The following is a 16,054-nucleotide window of genomic DNA, read 5'->3' on the forward strand; positions in this document are numbered from 1 at the left end:
TCAGATTTCTAGAATGCAAGATGAGTCTTAAGCAACAGGCTACTCTTCTACCCTACAGCCAGGAGTGGTTCAAAGATTTGGGGGGCCTGTAGCACCAGAACCAGTTTCAAGATTTGTGGGGCCCTAGAAGACTGCAATTGCAGTGGAAGCAGCAAAACTGGGGAAGTAAGAGCCTCCCACCATGGAATGGGGTGTCCTTCTGAGTGTCTTCAAATAGGGAAAAGTGGGAGGAGTGGTCAGTTGGATGATCAATGGCAATTGGGTGATCAAGGGGGTGCTACATGGCCTTGACTACAACAATGTCAGAATATAGTAAGCAAAGGGAAGAGCTGCCACCAGACTCCATTAATGGTCCTTTGAATGCTGTAACTGATAGGTGAGCATGTTTAATTCTTTGCCATGTAACTGATAGGTGAGCATGTTTAATTCTTTGCCATGATAACATTCACCTACAGATTTCTGCAAATAAAACCTCAGTTAAAGGCATAGGGGCAGACCACATGGTTCCCATTGGTGGTGGAAAGTGCAATCAAGCCACAGCTAATTTATGGTAATCCCAGTGGAGTTTCAAGGCAAGAGATGTTCAGAGGTGGTTTGCCCTTGCCAGCCTCTGCATAGCAACCCCCTTTCTTGGTGGTCTCCCATGCAAGTACTAACCAGGGCTAACCCTGTTTAGCTTCGGTGATCTGACATCCAGCCAGGAGAGTTTCCATCTTGTCTGATGATAACCCTAGAGAAGTAAGGAAATAAGGAAAAGTCATTAAGCAATGCAAATCAAGTGAACATATACAGAGAGGAAGCGTTTACTAATGCTTGTTCAAGGTTACTTGTTCCTGCATAGCAACTTTTTCCTGCTTACTAAACTTACTCAAGGTTATTCAGAAGTTAACTCCCATGTGGCTAGGATTACTAAGCATCCAGAGGCAAAAAAAACCCCTACCTGGGCTCATATGCAGAAACCAGCGGGATTAACTTTTTCATTGCATTGATTTAAATAGTGGCCTAGGTTCAAACAGGAGCTCACTTTAGTAAGTCAGGTTCTTTCCCTGTGTGGGGCAACAGCAATTGTTCTCCCTGGAATGGACCAGGGCAATCTCAAACATTGCTCCAGGTTAAAAGAACAGAGTGGTAATGCAGGGAGCATTGTGGCCTTGGCCAAATACTTCCAGGTGAAAGCAAGACACCTGCTAGCCCCAGGTTGGATTGTTATTGTTATTATATTTATTGCCCTCCACATCAGCAAAGCTGTTTTGCCGCAGGTTACACAGTAATAAAACCCCACTTATAAAATACATAAAATATCATTAATCCCCCCATTAAAAATATATCCCAGCAGCAAAAAACCTATCCTCATCCCCACTTCAGATAGATCCCTCTCTCTGCCTCATGGGAATGATCTATGGGAGCCAGCGGTCCACTACCAGATGATAATCTAACCTGAAGAGGCCCATATGATCTCTCATGCCCTGACCTCAACTGAAGACCTGAAGGAGGAGCTCCATCTTGCAGGCCTGTGAATCACAAAGAGCTCCTGCAGGGCCCTCAGTTCTTCCAGGAGATCATTCCACCAGGTCAGGGCCAGGACCGAAAAAGCCCTCGTCCTGGTCGAGGCCAGACAAATCTCCCAGGGGCTAGATTCGCCACTGTATGCCATTGGCGTCACCTCTAATACCACATACTTGCAGTTCAGGGGGACTCTGGTGCATCTTGGAAGTTTAAGGTGGGTTCTAGGTTTGGAAAGGTAGAAAAGCACTGTTCTATAATGTACCTTATGCCTTCCATTATGCGAAACCAGGCAACTGCACCATTGTTACTGTATCACAACATATTCTTAGGGGTTTTCTGATCACCTAGAAAAGTGAGAGAGTTTCAGAAAGACTATTGGTAAGAAGACTAAAACAACGAGGAGGGGCATCTCCAGTTTCTCTGGTATGCTCCATTGCTAATTCTCCCACCCTGCCCCCACATAGAGAATTCTTTTGAACCAACAAGCTTGTGCTCAAATGCTTAGGAGTGAAGTTTTATTAATCTTTTTTTTTTTTTTTGCAATTAATACTGTTGCCCCACATACCAAATCAAACAGTAAATCTTCCCAGCTCTATAATTAACTAACCATCTGCATGAAGATTAAACTAGTGAATTTGTAAAAAGAATGTGAGTAATCCCACAGAATCTCTCAAGCCTTGTACGAATCTACCTGCTCCTTTAAGGTTTACATGACTGGGCATTTGCCTGAGATGTACCAAAGCCCAAGGCCAAATTCTATTCTGTTTTTGTCAACCAAGCTGTTGCTACGCCTCGAAACCTGGTTTGGCAAGCAGTTTCAAGTTCCACCACCTGCTCTCCTTGGGATGGATGTGATGCAATCCTCCGGATGACGATGCTTTTTAGCTATGTGCAGCTTCGCCGGGGCCTCATGTATCCCGGGGGGATCCTGTTCCCCTGCTGTGTGATGCCCATGGCACACACCTGCACCTGGCATCACTTGGTACAAACTGGATTATCCTCCCCCTTCCTGATACACAATGATAAAGAGTTTTGGGAAAAGTCGAAAACTTGCCTTAATAAAAGCTATTCCACAATTGATATTGGAGGTCACTGATGTGCAACCTGCTATTAACCATTACAACCAGTTCAGATGATGGCCCATTGCTCACATCATGTTCTCCCTTAGGCCAAAAAGCACTCTATTCTACTTGATCAGTCTTTGAATTACTTTTTTTTTTTAATGGAGGCTTTTGTAGCTCGTCTTATTCTGATATAGGGTTTGCATCAGCTGATCATGCCATAACAGAAGGGGGGGGGGGGAAACATGTTTATGTTCAGTCCTTACTAAGCTCATCATTATTTAAATTATTCGTTGTGATGTTGATAATAGGCAGTTATGCTTCAGCATGTGCCAGAGCAGCTTGGGTAGTGTTCACCAGTTGTGAGCATCCAATGGAACCTGGAAGCATCAGATTTGAACAATTATACTGCTTTCTCACAGCTGCCCCTACTCCCTGTCATCCTCCTGCTGCTACACCCAATTTTTAAAACTCAAACAAACTAACACCTTTAATGGCATAAAGAATAACTATACAGGGACAAAGAAGATGGATGGATGGATGGATGGATGGATGGATGGATGGATGGATAGATGGATAGATGGATAGATGGATAGATAGATAGATAGATAGATAGATAGATAGATAGATAGATAGATAGATAGATAGATAGATGGATAGATGGATAGATGGATAGATGGATAGATGGATAGATGGATAGATAGATGGATATGGTAAAGGTATCCCCTGTGCAAGCATCAGGTCATGTCTGACCCTTGGGGTGACGCCCTCTAGCGTTTTCTTGGCAGACTCAATACAGGGTGGTTTGCCATTCCCTTCCCCAGTCATTACCGTTTTACCCCCCAGGCTGGGTACTCATTTTACCGACCTCAGAAGGACGGAAGGCTGAGCCGGCTGCTGGGATCGAACTCCCAGCCTCATGCTCAGAGCTTCAGACAGCATGTCAGCTGCCTTACCACCCTGTGCCACATTATATATATAACTAGTAAATAAGCCCGCTGCAGTCAAAATGCAGCGGGCACTAGCAGGGCGCACCATGAGGGCTGCGGGGCTGTGCGGGCATGTTCAGCAAGGGCTGGGGCGTCCTGTGGGCCTGGTGGCTACCTCGTAACAGGAACTGGATGTCCGTGGGGCAGGGCACAGCTGGCGGCGGCAGTCCCGAATCTGGCAGCGGCAGTCCCGCTGGCGGCGGCTTCTGGCTGGCAGCGTCGGGGCGGCAGTCCTGAAGCTTCAAGTGTCGGCGGCTTGTGGGTGGCTTGGGGGGGGCGATGTGCTGCCGTTAGCGACAGGCATCTACGCGCGGCTGGCGGGTGTTCCATAGGTGTTGGGCCTGACGCGGCGAGAGGCTGCGAGTAGCACGGCATTGTGGGATTGCAAGGCATTGTGGGAGTTGGAGTCCAGGACGAATCTGAAGTATTTCCTGCTTTCTCTTGTCTTCCTCGAGGCTTGCGGCGGCTGTCAGAGGTGGCGGCCTGACGCGGCGAGAGGCGCTTCGCGCCTCTCGCTGCGTCAGGCCGCCAGGCAGGGAGCCCCCGGCAGCCACGCTCCGCGCGACTGCCGGGGACTCCCTCGGGCGCTGGCCTGACACGGCGAGAGACACTTTGCGCCTCTCGCCGTGTCAGGCTGGTAGCAACTGCGAGCCGCGCTGCGCGCGGCTCGCAGTTGCTGGGGCTGGGAATCAGAGGGACCAATCGGCAGGCGCTTTGCACCTGCCAATTGGTCCCTCTGATTGTCCGTCATGAGGAAGGGTCCAATTCGGACCCTTCCTCATCCCGGACACATCCCGCCCCAGAACGCCTTATTCTTTTATTTAGTCCGTGGCACCCGGTGTACAGATGTTTAAAGTGTTAAATACTTTTGAAATAAAAAGATTTGCAGCTAAAGAGTGCTAAAGTGGTGGAGATCTCAGGGTCTTTATCCTCAAGGAGAAAATGTCTCAGTCTCATGTCAAATTGAGAAGATCTCCTTTGCAGAAGTGAGGTCCCCTTTGCAGGAGTGGGGTAAGACATAGTTCTTGCTCCAAAGAGTGTTTAGGGCAATGTAGTAGCATGTGGGCCATTGACTCAGCTTGATAGAGTTGGCAGGAGCAGAGTCATTCAGGGAAGGGAGTGTTGTTGAACCTTCCCCTTGTCCAAGCAGTTGGTAAAAGGTTTAATCACGGTTTCATAAAACAGTGCCCGAACGTTGGATTAGTTAATGCATTAAAGCAGGGGTAGTCAAACTGCGGCCCTCCAGATGTCCATGGACTACAATTCCCAGGAGCCCCTGCCAGCATTCGCTGGCAGGGGCTCCTGGGAATTGTAGTCCATAGACATCTGGAGGGCTGCAGTTTGACTACCCCTGCATTAAAGTATGCAGGAAGGGGCCTGTAAACAGAAGGGCTGGTATAAGTTAATGGTGTAGTATTTTTAAAAGTCACATATAGTAAAAACAACAACAAAAACCACATGCCCTTCAGTTTCAGATTTTTAGATTAAGGGGCTTGTTACTTAGGTTTCCCTCTGTTCTTTCAGTGTCTGCCCATGAAGCCAGCTAATTTTCTTGTGATTCCCTTCTTAAATACATGCTGCTGTCAATTCAGGTATGAAACCCGGGCAGTTTGTCTGTTGTAGATCCCTTACAGGATGCTTATGTCTCTGCAGGTGCAAAGAAAGGAAGAAATACAAACGACTCCATGTACGAGTCAACTGACTAGTTCATTTAATGATCTGAGCATAGGCTTGGCAACAAAGCTCTGTGTCCAGAGGGCAATGCTGTGAAAATTATAGACAGAGATAAAGAAAAGCATATCAAAATCATATCCCTATAATGCATAGTAAATATACAGGTAACCAACTGTACAAAAAGAAGTGTTGACAAAAGACCTTTGTACATAAGAAGGGCTGACAGAATACAAAGTCTTTTACAAATATAATCCCAGAAGTACATACTCTCTGCTGTGCATATGCTATGTGATTGCTGGATATAATATGCGTTTCAAGGCATACAATTTGGAGAGGGGGGGGGGACACAATTCTTTGATGTTCCAAGGTCAGCATCGTGTCGTGTTGAATATTCCTCCTGTTTCAGGTGCTGCAAACAAACAGGTGAAGTATCTTAGGCTGGTAAACTGTACACAAAAATAGATCAAATTGAACTCCTAAGTTCATCAAACGAAATAAGACAGTCATTTCTCTCATGCTTCTGGGCGAATGAAGGAAACACGGTGACTGAGGAAGTCAGATTGTAGGAATGCTCTGATAGAATTTTCAAAAAAACTCAGAATATTTGTCCCTGGAAGGCACAGGAATCATAGACCTCCGCATAACTTCCTGGGCAGAAAAGAACAACGTTCCCAGAGAATCTGACCAACTCCCAAGATGCTGCACTGGTAAGAACAGAGGGGGAAGGAGGTCATGTTCAGTCCCTGGCCTTTCTTACAGGTCTCTGCCGCCTCTGCTGGAGGACTGCCTGGCTTCGACCCTAGCAGCATAAATGCTCCCTCCCCAACATTCTGGATAATAACTTTAATTTATTTTTTTTACCATCAACAGCCTTTGGGCTGTCAGGTGGCTATTCTTTGGATGTGAGCACAGCCAACCCTAGTGACTGAAGTAAAATTAACACTTACATTGTTCTGTGAGAATGAAAAGTACCATTCTGGATGACTGTTACCTGTGTAAGACCAGCCCTAATGAGTTTAGACCCTGGGATCAAATGTCCCCTGATCATAATAGGGCCCTGCCCCATCTACAGCCCCAGCCCCAGCTTGAGGACTGCAACGTGCTGGCACAGCCCAGGCAGGGCACAAGACCTCTGGACTGAATAGCACCATGCTGATAACAACCTCTGCAGACTCTCCAGTCTCTGCAGGAAGACCAAGCAGATCTAGGCTGGAAGGAACATGGAGGGTCCTCTGGCAATGGTGGGCCTAGATCAGGGCCTTGGGCACATGTGGGGAGCCATAATCCCATCATACAGCACCCAGAGATATTCATCTGCACAAAAACAAAAGCCAGCCGGGGAATAAAGCCCTTGCAACACTGCACCAGCTAGCAGTAACCCGGTGGAGCAACAGACAGTATGGATTCCAGTGTGGAGTACCTCAGGGCACAATTCTCTCCCCGATGTTATTTACCATCTTTATGTGCCCTTTAGTACAGCAGATTCTGTGGTTTGGACTGGGCTGGCACCAGTGATGACACCCAGCTCTCCTTGCTTATGGAGAGAAGGCCAAATACCCGTCCAGACCCATTGGCCAGATGTCTGGAGGCAGTGGTGAAATGGCTCCAGCAGAGTTGCTTGAAGTTGAACCCTGAAAAGACAGAGGTTGTGTGGTTGGGTAGAAGAAGAAGAAGAAGAAGAAGAAGAGTTGGTTCTTATATGACGCTTTTCCCTACCCGAAGGAGGCTCAAAGCGGCTTACAGTCGCCTTCCCATTCCTCTCCCCACAACAGACACCCTGTGGGGTGGGTGAGGCTGAGAGAGCCCTGATATCACTGCTCGGTCAGAACAGCTTTATCAGTGCTGTGGTGAGCCCAAGGTCACCCAGCTGGTTGCATGTGGGGGAGCGCAGAATCGAACCTGGCATGCCAGATTAGAAGTCCGCACTCCTAACCACTACACCAAACTGGCTCTCACACTACACCAAACTGGGTAGGAAGGGACTACATGAGAAAGTGCAACTCCCTTGCCTTGATGTGGTGTGATTAACAACTTTGCACTGGTCTTGTTTCACAAGTGGATGCCTCATACATGCACAACTCTCAGCATGATACTGTTTAAGACAAACCATTGCCAGGGAACATCTGAAGCAATCTAAGCAGCAGATGACCTTTTCTGTGGCTGAGGTGACTCAAAATATAACTTTCTTGATCTTACAATCATCCGCATGCACACAATAGCAGAAACTCTCTGGTGGGTATATTTTTTTTAAAAAATGCTAGCACCATGTGGGTGACTTTTGCCGACCTCACAACTTGGGATGAATTCATTTCAAGTGTTCAGTTGATGTTGAATTGCACAAATAGCCTGGGGCAGGTGTTTTGTGAACCCTGTGCTTCAGGCAGTCACCTAAAATGCCTGCCCCTAAATCAGGCTGGGATTTCAGTGCTCTCCCATCACCCATGTTTTTCTTTTCCATCCACGGAATATAGATCGTAGGGTCCTCAGGGAAAAGTACTGACATCTTTGCTTCTCTTACGCTTATCAATTCTGATGTTCAAACAAACAGAAGAGTTAATGTATTAATTGTGTCACATCCATTTTGTAATTTCTGGACCTTTCCATCTCCTGTTGGTCTTTCTTTGGATGGAAAAAGCCATTGCTACACTAAAGGGGAAGACTTTGTTCTTTAGTTCAGCTAGCATTTGTGTATGTACCATGGCTCTGACCCAATTTTCAATGCCGTTTAATGGAAGCACGTCCGCTGAGATTGGAAGGTTTTGATTAGAACATGTGATAAGGTTAAGGAAATTAGCTCTGAAAATGTCATGGAGCTCTGTAGAAAGTTTGTCACCCAATGAAAAGTGGGATTTTGATTTTACTGTCTTTCTCTGCTTACATAAAATATGCTATGTACGAACTCTCCCTTTAACTGTGAACTAGCGAGCTTATGATTCAATTTTTAAATAACTTTTACCTTTTCTTAAATGAAAAAGAAAACTGTTCTTGAAAGCACCATCCGCTGCCACCAGGCGTTCAGCGGCGTTGCATCACGTTTTGGCGGTTTGCAGGATTGAAGGTCATTATCAATTGCTGTTTAATCAACCAAGTCATGCATGCAGGCAAAGGTTAACTGAGCAGGAACCCATCTGACTTCCTTTGTCAAGTCAAGACAATTTGCAGACTGACAAAACTCCTCTGATTGCACTTAACAGCACCTGCTTTAAAGCTCAGCCTCATTAATCATGTGCTAATGAGTCAGAACCAGATCGCAAGGGCAGTGATCTGAGGGACCGGTCTCCCTTCATTCAAGCAATCGGCACTCCATTTGATGAGGAGGATGGATTTTCGCAGCCAGATATTTGATGATCTGCAATTTGAAATCTAGCCAAGTTTTAGGGAATTGCAGATGGATCTTAGCAGGATTCTTGCTGATCCAAGTTATGCTGTTTTCTAGAGCTGAGCGATGATTATAATAATGGGAAAATTTTCATTCATTCATTTGATTATTTTTCCCACCCTTCCAGCTGAGCCAGCTCAGGGCGGTGTACAAACAGGTACGGCAATACAATCATCAATAAAATTAATAAAATAGATTCAAACTGGTTTAAAATATTCAATGACAACAGTGCAATTAAATCAGTGAGTATAGCCCATTTAAATTTCCTCTATCCTCCTCAAAGCCAGGATAAAATTTGGGCCTCCTATACTGATGGTAGTTGTAAGTCAGCACAAATTAAAATACAAAGAGGAGTGTGCAATTTGAGGCAATACCAGGATTGTAAACAGTGCATGCAAAATCTATCAGAGGAACAACAGAATAGTCTCAAAAATGTTTTCCTCGGACAACTCACTGTGAGTCTCATTTCCATAAATGGTTCCCTGGCTTGGGATCCCGGACCATATTTCCAAATAATAAACATGCTTCTGAAATGTGATCCATCTGTACATAAGAGCAAATTTTCCCTGTCAATGATGGCTCCCCGGCATCTAGCAAAGGAACTTGCCAGGATCATCAACGGAGTCATAAAGTGTTGAGTAACCAATCATTCCATGAAAGAACACTTTTGTACTGAACAGGCACAGAATATTGGAGAATAATACAATGCTGACATTTCTGCTTGTGGTAAACCTCTCATTTCATACGTCTCCTCTCAACAGGCAGGATTGTGAAGCATTCTTGGGCATAGCCAGAACCAAGAATGTCTATTTCATAGCACAGAAAAGGATCCAGTAATGCCGTAAAGACTTTCTTGGTCTGCCTCTGAGAGGTTAATCTCTCTAATAAAAACTTCTTGCCAAGGATCAGTCATTACCTGAAACGAATATTCAAGCATCTCCAGGACTGCACAGAAGGTATCCCTTCTGGCTCCCTTTCTTTAGTCATTGCCTAGAGACCACAGGTGGTAAATGAAAAGTGCACAATGGGAGCAGGAAGAATGGGAGGATATTCACAAGTTTTTGAAGGCCATCCCCTTAAATGGAAATCCTCCTCAGCTCAAGAACTGTCGTAATGAGCTTTCGGTATTGAGTCTGACACTTCTTTTCTTAGGGCCGTCTTTCATTATTCCTCATTTGACTTCTTTTGACTAAATGCACGAATCCATTTCAAAAACAGAGATTGAGCCATCATTGGCACAGATGTTTCCGCATTCGCTGGAAGGCTATAATGAAGCTACACTGGAGCGTAGACAATGACTAGCATTTGAGAATTTTCCATCTATACCGGGGGAGATAACGGGAGAATATGCCGCAGAAGAAAACACAGCATTGCCTCAATTAAATTAAATAGAGGACATGAAAGGCTTTTTCTTTGCGATAATTTCAGAGTCCACGGAACCTTCTTCTCCTTAAACATGAATTATGTATCCTTGTCATTAAAACATTTCTGAACAATTTTTGTATGCCATTACAACCCTGGAGACAAAATTATTTCATTGGGAAAGAAAGAAGCCGTGTTTGATGATATGTAAGTATATGTTCTTCATTGCAGGGTAGTCTGTGTGGGGTCTAAAGGTACAGGGCTCATGTACTATTTCTGGTCCGTTTTATCTCCAGCTTGCAGGTATCTATTGGTTGGATTTAATGTTTTCATATGGTCTACATGCATAATGTCCAATATGTGTAGGACTAAAGCACATGGTTCTTTCCTGGATTTTATCTGGGCTAATGGCATACAGTTCAGTTCATGGCTGCCCGTTTCTAGTCTTCTAGTGCTGGGGGAGGGGGGGAAACATGTTCCTCAACCTCTTGTGTTGTAGTCTTCGGTGGCATTGAGGCCCCATGGCATTTTGAAAAGCAAAGCTTTAAAGTAGCATTGATTCCCCATGGCAGATTTAGGGATACAGTATCCTCTAGTTTCGCCTTTGGTATGTAGTCATGATTCTATTTTTTCATAGGATGTACACACTGAGTGCTGTCCTAAGTCCAGTTTTGGAACAGTTTAGTAGGGTGATCAAGCTTACTATGCCTACATAGTTTAAAGATAAGACAGCATAACCATAAAATATCCTAGGAATAGTCTGCTACAAGTCTGGCAACAGTGTACAAATGAGCTGCATCAGGGGACAGTGTAAAGTCCTGTACAGGCCTTCCACCTTAGGCCACAAAACCAAAGAGGACCTCCTTCTCCTTTCAAAGAAAGGACAATGCACCCTACACAGGTGAGTAAGGGTAGGGTTTACCCTGCCCCTACATGTGTACCATCTTATTTATTTACTTTTTCTATACACTGTCTTTCCCCCCAGAATTAGGGACCCAATGCAGCCTTTGCCCATCATCACCAAGACCTCTTGGAGGAGTGGAGATGTGCCGCAAGGCTGGGGATGTCTGTCCTAGGGGAAATATTGGAGCAGATTTTAAAAGGGACAATCTGTGAGCATCTAAAGGACAACTTGGTGATTCAGGGAAGTCAGCATGGATTTGTCCCCAACAGGTCTAGCCAGACCCACCTCAATTGCTTCTTTGATTGAGTGATAGGCTTACTGGGTCATGAGATTTCAGTAAAGCTTTTGACAGGGCTCCCGTGTTGTTCTGATGGGTAAACCAGAAGGCTGTGTACTGGCAGATAGGGAACTGGTCGAAGAACTGTACCCAAAGAGTATTTGTCAGTGGCATTTCATGTGAATGGAGAGAGGAGTCCTCTGAGGAGCCACAGGGCTCAGTTATGGCCTGATACTTTTCCATATTTGTATAAATGATTTGGATGGGAGGGAGGGACTGCTCGTTAAATTTGCAGATGACACAAAATTGGGAGGAGCTGTGGACATCCTGGAAGACAGAGATATTCAACAAGATTTGAACACACTGGTAAAGTGGGAGAAAGTGAACAAGATTCAGTTCAACAAGGATAAGTGCAGACTAGTTCTACAGGTGGGTAACAAAAATGAAAAGTGTGCATACTGGACAGGGAATACACTTCTGGGTAGCAGCGTATGTCAACAAAATCTTGGAATATAGATAGACTATAGGCTAAATAGGAGCAGTTAGTGTGATGCAGCAAGGCTGATGAGGTCTTGGGGTGTATCAAGAGAGACATAAAATCCAAATCATCAGATGTCATAGTCCTGGTGTACACTACATTGATCAGGCCATACCTGGAGTACTGTGTGCAGTTCTGTCTGAAGACATCCCTTCAGAAATGATGCGGTTGGCCAGCTTAGCCTAGCGGTTCCTTTGTTACCAGATTCCTTCTGAACAATGATGCAGACAGAATGGAACAGGGGCAGAGGGAAACAATGAGGATGATCAGGGGCCTGGAGCCCAGTTCCTTTGAGAAACACTGAGAGACTTGGGCATGTACAATCTGGAGAAGAGGAGGCTGAGGGGGGACTGTGAAAGTAGTTCAGCAGTGGAATCAGTTTCCTAGGAAGGAGGAGAATTCTGCCTCACCAGCAGTCTTCAAGCAGCAGACGGTCTGTATGCCTCCTCCCAACTCTATGATTCTCCTCTTCTCCATTTTATCCTTGCAACAACCCAGTGAGGTATGTCAGGCTAACAGTATACGACTGAATGCAGCCTTGGGCTGTATCAACAAAGGCATCACTTCCAGATCGCGTGATGTCAGTCCTGCTGAATGCCACATTGGTTAGACATCACTTCAAAAAGGATGTGGACAACACTAAGAGGGTGCAGAGGAGAGCAACAAGGGTGATCCGGGGCCTGGGGACCAAGCCCTATAAGGGAATGCTGAGGGACCTGGGAATGTTCAGCCTGGAGAAAAGGAGGTTGAGAGGGGGCACAATTGCTCTCTTTAAGTATTTGAAAGATTGTCACTTGGAGGAGGGCAGGGAAAGATTCCTGTTGGCAGCAGAGGATAGGACCTGCAATAACAGGTTTAAATGACACATAGTATGGTAAAAGATAGAGATCAGGAAAAAAAATTCACAGTCACAGTAGTTCAACAGTGCAGTTGGTTGTCTAAGAAGGTGCTGAGCTCTCCCTCATTGGCCATCTTCAAGTAGTGGTGGACAGATACTTATCATGGATGCTTTATGCTGATCCTTCATGGAGCTAGATGTTGGCCCAGATCAGCCTTTTCCAAACTTTTGTTCATGGAAGAGCCCCTGAAATAATTTTTCAGGCTTCAAGGAGCCCTGGAAGTGATGTCACCTGGTCACCCATCCCTGCCACAATCCTGGAAGCGACTTATCACAGGAAGTAAAATCACCACCCATGCTAATAAGGAGGTTCAAGGAGGGGATGGGGAGATATGGGAGGTGGTTTAAGCTGGGAGTAGGTGTGCTCCACCCCCTCCCAGGTACAGAAACTACAAGAGAACTTGCGTTCAGGAGGGGAGCAACGGAAGAGGCCAGTTCACTAGCTTGTGGCTGAGTCCATTAAGGTAGGAGGGGAAAGGCTGAGGACCTCTGCAGACCCCTAGCGGTCCAGGGACCCTTGATTAGGAATCCCTGACCTAGATGCCCTGTATGGCCCCCTCCAACTCTATGATTCCATGATTCTGTGACCATAGTCACCCAGCAAGCTTCCATATCAGAGTGGGGGTATGTATCTATGTCTCCCAACATCTAATTCAAAATTCACTAAGCATTCTTGCACTCCAGTGAAAGCATGTAGTCATACTTGCCTCACTGGAAAAGGTGTAGGTTTTTAGATCCCACTTTTTTCTACCTTAAAGAGTCTCATAGAATCGAATCATAGAATCATAGAATAATAGAGTTGGAAGGGACCTCATGGGTCATCTAGTCCAACCCCCTGCACTATGCAGGACACTCACAACCCTATCGCTCATCTACTGTAACCTGCCACTCCCTTAAGCCTTCACAGAATCAGCCTCTCTGTCAGATGGCTATCCAGCCTCTGTTTAAAAATTTCCAAAGATGGAGAACCCACCACCTCCCGAGGAATGGCTTACAGTCACATTCCCTTCCTCTAACCACAATAGGCACCTTGTGAAGTAGGAGGTACTGAGAGAACCATGATACCTGTATGCAACATATAATGCCTTTGAATATGCTACATTTTCGAAAAGAGTCTGATGGCTTGATTCTGTTCTCACCATCAAGTGCTTTCATTGTACATCCCATGGCACAGTCGCCCTCCATTTCTCCCCAGGATAGCAAAATGGCAATCCACAAACTAGTTGGGTAACAGCCTATATCAGAAGAATTTGGCAGCTGGAAACTAGACAGTCCCTTTGTAAAATGGGGCATTATATTTTCTGCTTGCTTTGACCATTTTTTGAGGATAAGCTGAAATAAACCACAGGCAAGTAGTTGGTATATAAGAAGTTTATTAGTTTGTGTGCTCCACTGGAAGGTTAGGAATATATTCCAAGCCACATTGGCATTTCATTTCTTTCATGTGTTTTGTTAATCTTCAGGGTTTATCAGATTAATGGCCCAAACGTGATGTTGTGGAATGCGAATCTCCTGTGCTCAGTGTGGATGCTGGGAGACACATGGTGTTCATTTTGCATTGGTTACAGTAAATTGGGCATAATGCTGCAGAATAACAGTGGTATAGAAATTATATGGAATGGGTTGCTTGAGAAACCAGGAGTTTGTCCAAAAATGAGTAATATTTAATACTACAAAGGAATCACCGAAGCATATTTACTAAGTACACGTCCAATTAGAATGTTATAACATGCAGCATTACATTGAAGGGTGAATTGGTACAAACTGATCAACTCAAACTGTACCCAGGCAAAATTTGAAAGGTAGGAGTTGGGGAAAGGCCACAAAATGGAGTTATCGCCCATATCAGTGCTGCCAGCTCAGATGCCACCATGCAAAATAACCATAACATAATTTCTACTCACATGAAACTTCTTTAGAAATGTCATAAGGTAATACGGAGCTTCTGGCAAGGACCAGGGGCTAGAGGATGAACAACAAGGAATTCCCATTGAGTGTTTGGGCCACAGGGTGCCTTGTTCTCCTTGGTTAATGGATAAAGGTCTAGGAAATTGGTTTATAATATGGCTCCATATCTCTCAAGCACAGGTCACCTGGGCATATTTCTGTCTTCCCATCTTTAAGAAGGATAGAACGGACTATCTAGTTACTTATGGGCTGAGCATGAATTTTTTTGGGGGGGGGGATTCCATTAAACTGACCAAGCTCCAAGCTTTTTACCAGCTCCAAACTGCTTTAACAGAGGATGCCTCATATTAATTAGGACTGATCTTAGGACTGGATAGACTTTGAGTAGGCTGGTGGGAACAGAGTGGGTTTATGAAATGCAGGTAGGTAAAAATATTGTGGGAACCCTAAAGCATCTCATGATTACAAGATCTGACCCACTCCAGTCTTTTATAAGCTCTTTTTAGCCCGAGCGTTTGAGGAGATGTCTCTCTTGGTGCTCAGCAGTATTAACTGGTGACTAGCTATTATTGACACATGGGGTGGGGTGAGGCTGATCAGCTCTCAGCATAGCCTTGTATGAAGACAAGACAAAATGAGTCACGGTGTCAATGGCTGGGGCAGATTTTGAGCCAAGGGTAGGTTTGTCCATACACATGCAGCCTACAAAGAAGAAGGTATGAATGTAGGAATGAGGAAGTGTACATGCACACAAAAGCTCATATCCTTATCCATCCATGGTTCCTCTTAATATTTGTGAAACAGCTTGGGGGGAGAATGAATCCGGGGTGTCCGAGTTGGAATAGGGCCAATTGGCCCTGCACCTACAGCTTCTTCCCTCCCTCCCTGGACGCTAGCCACTTTGCTCTCAGATGCTGCTGGACAGCGTATGAGAGAGAGACACAGAGACACACAGAGCCCTGCTAACGAGCCCTGATTACCTGCTATGGCTCCTTCTGCAAGGGAGAGAGACAGAGAGAGCCACAAACGAGCCCTGATTACTTCCTGGGGGGGGGGGGGAGAGATAGAGAGAGAGAGAGGGAGAGATGCACCTGCTGGTATCCCCTAGGTTCTAGCACCCGTTGCATTCTTGGTTGCAATGGGCTTTCTTGCTGGTATCTTGAATAAAACTTTGTTGGTCTTAAAGGTGCCACTGGACTCTAAATTTGTTCTTAATTCCATGGTGCAGGACAACATCCCTTCATTCATAATCTTCACACCACTTTTCCCTGAACTGTAATGTCCTCTTGCCTGGGCTCATAGGGAAGGCTGTGCTGAGAGTTCAGGGTAGGGACATGGAGTCATAATGTCAGCAGCATCTCCACGTAGAATGGCTCTAGGAATTTCGAGAATCTCTATGGTAAAACTGTAGAGTTGCTGGTGACTCCTAGAACTACCCTAAGAATCACAGCTAAGTTTCCTCCAGAAGCTGCATAGCAACATTGCCAACTTCACAGTTTTTTTTTCCACACACAGACACACTATACCTTTATTGGCATAAAGCAGTTTTTTTCCCCAA

General features: G+C 45.3%; 2 long non-coding RNA genes across 2 annotated transcripts; both read right to left on the reverse strand.

The window, feature by feature from the left end:
• Positions 1-676: 676 nt before the first annotated feature.
• LOC143828654 (uncharacterized) lies at positions 677-3,962 on the reverse strand. The gene is made up of 3 exons (XR_013227802.1): positions 3,672-3,962; positions 1,769-1,850; positions 677-730 (listed from the first exon to the last, which is right to left on the reverse strand). It is a non-coding gene; the product is annotated as an uncharacterized LOC143828654 (long non-coding RNA).
• A 1,411-nt stretch (positions 3,963-5,373) lies between these two features.
• Positions 5,374-9,159, reverse strand: LOC143828655 (uncharacterized). The gene is made up of 3 exons (XR_013227803.1): positions 9,064-9,159; positions 6,685-6,861; positions 5,374-5,639 (listed from the first exon to the last, which is right to left on the reverse strand). It is a non-coding gene; the product is annotated as an uncharacterized LOC143828655 (long non-coding RNA).
• Positions 9,160-16,054: the final 6,895 nt, after the last annotated feature.

This window comes from Paroedura picta, chromosome 2 (assembly GCF_049243985.1).
Source record: "Paroedura picta isolate Pp20150507F chromosome 2, Ppicta_v3.0, whole genome shotgun sequence".
In the NCBI taxonomy this organism is placed as follows: domain Eukaryota; kingdom Metazoa; phylum Chordata; class Lepidosauria; order Squamata; family Gekkonidae; genus Paroedura; species Paroedura picta.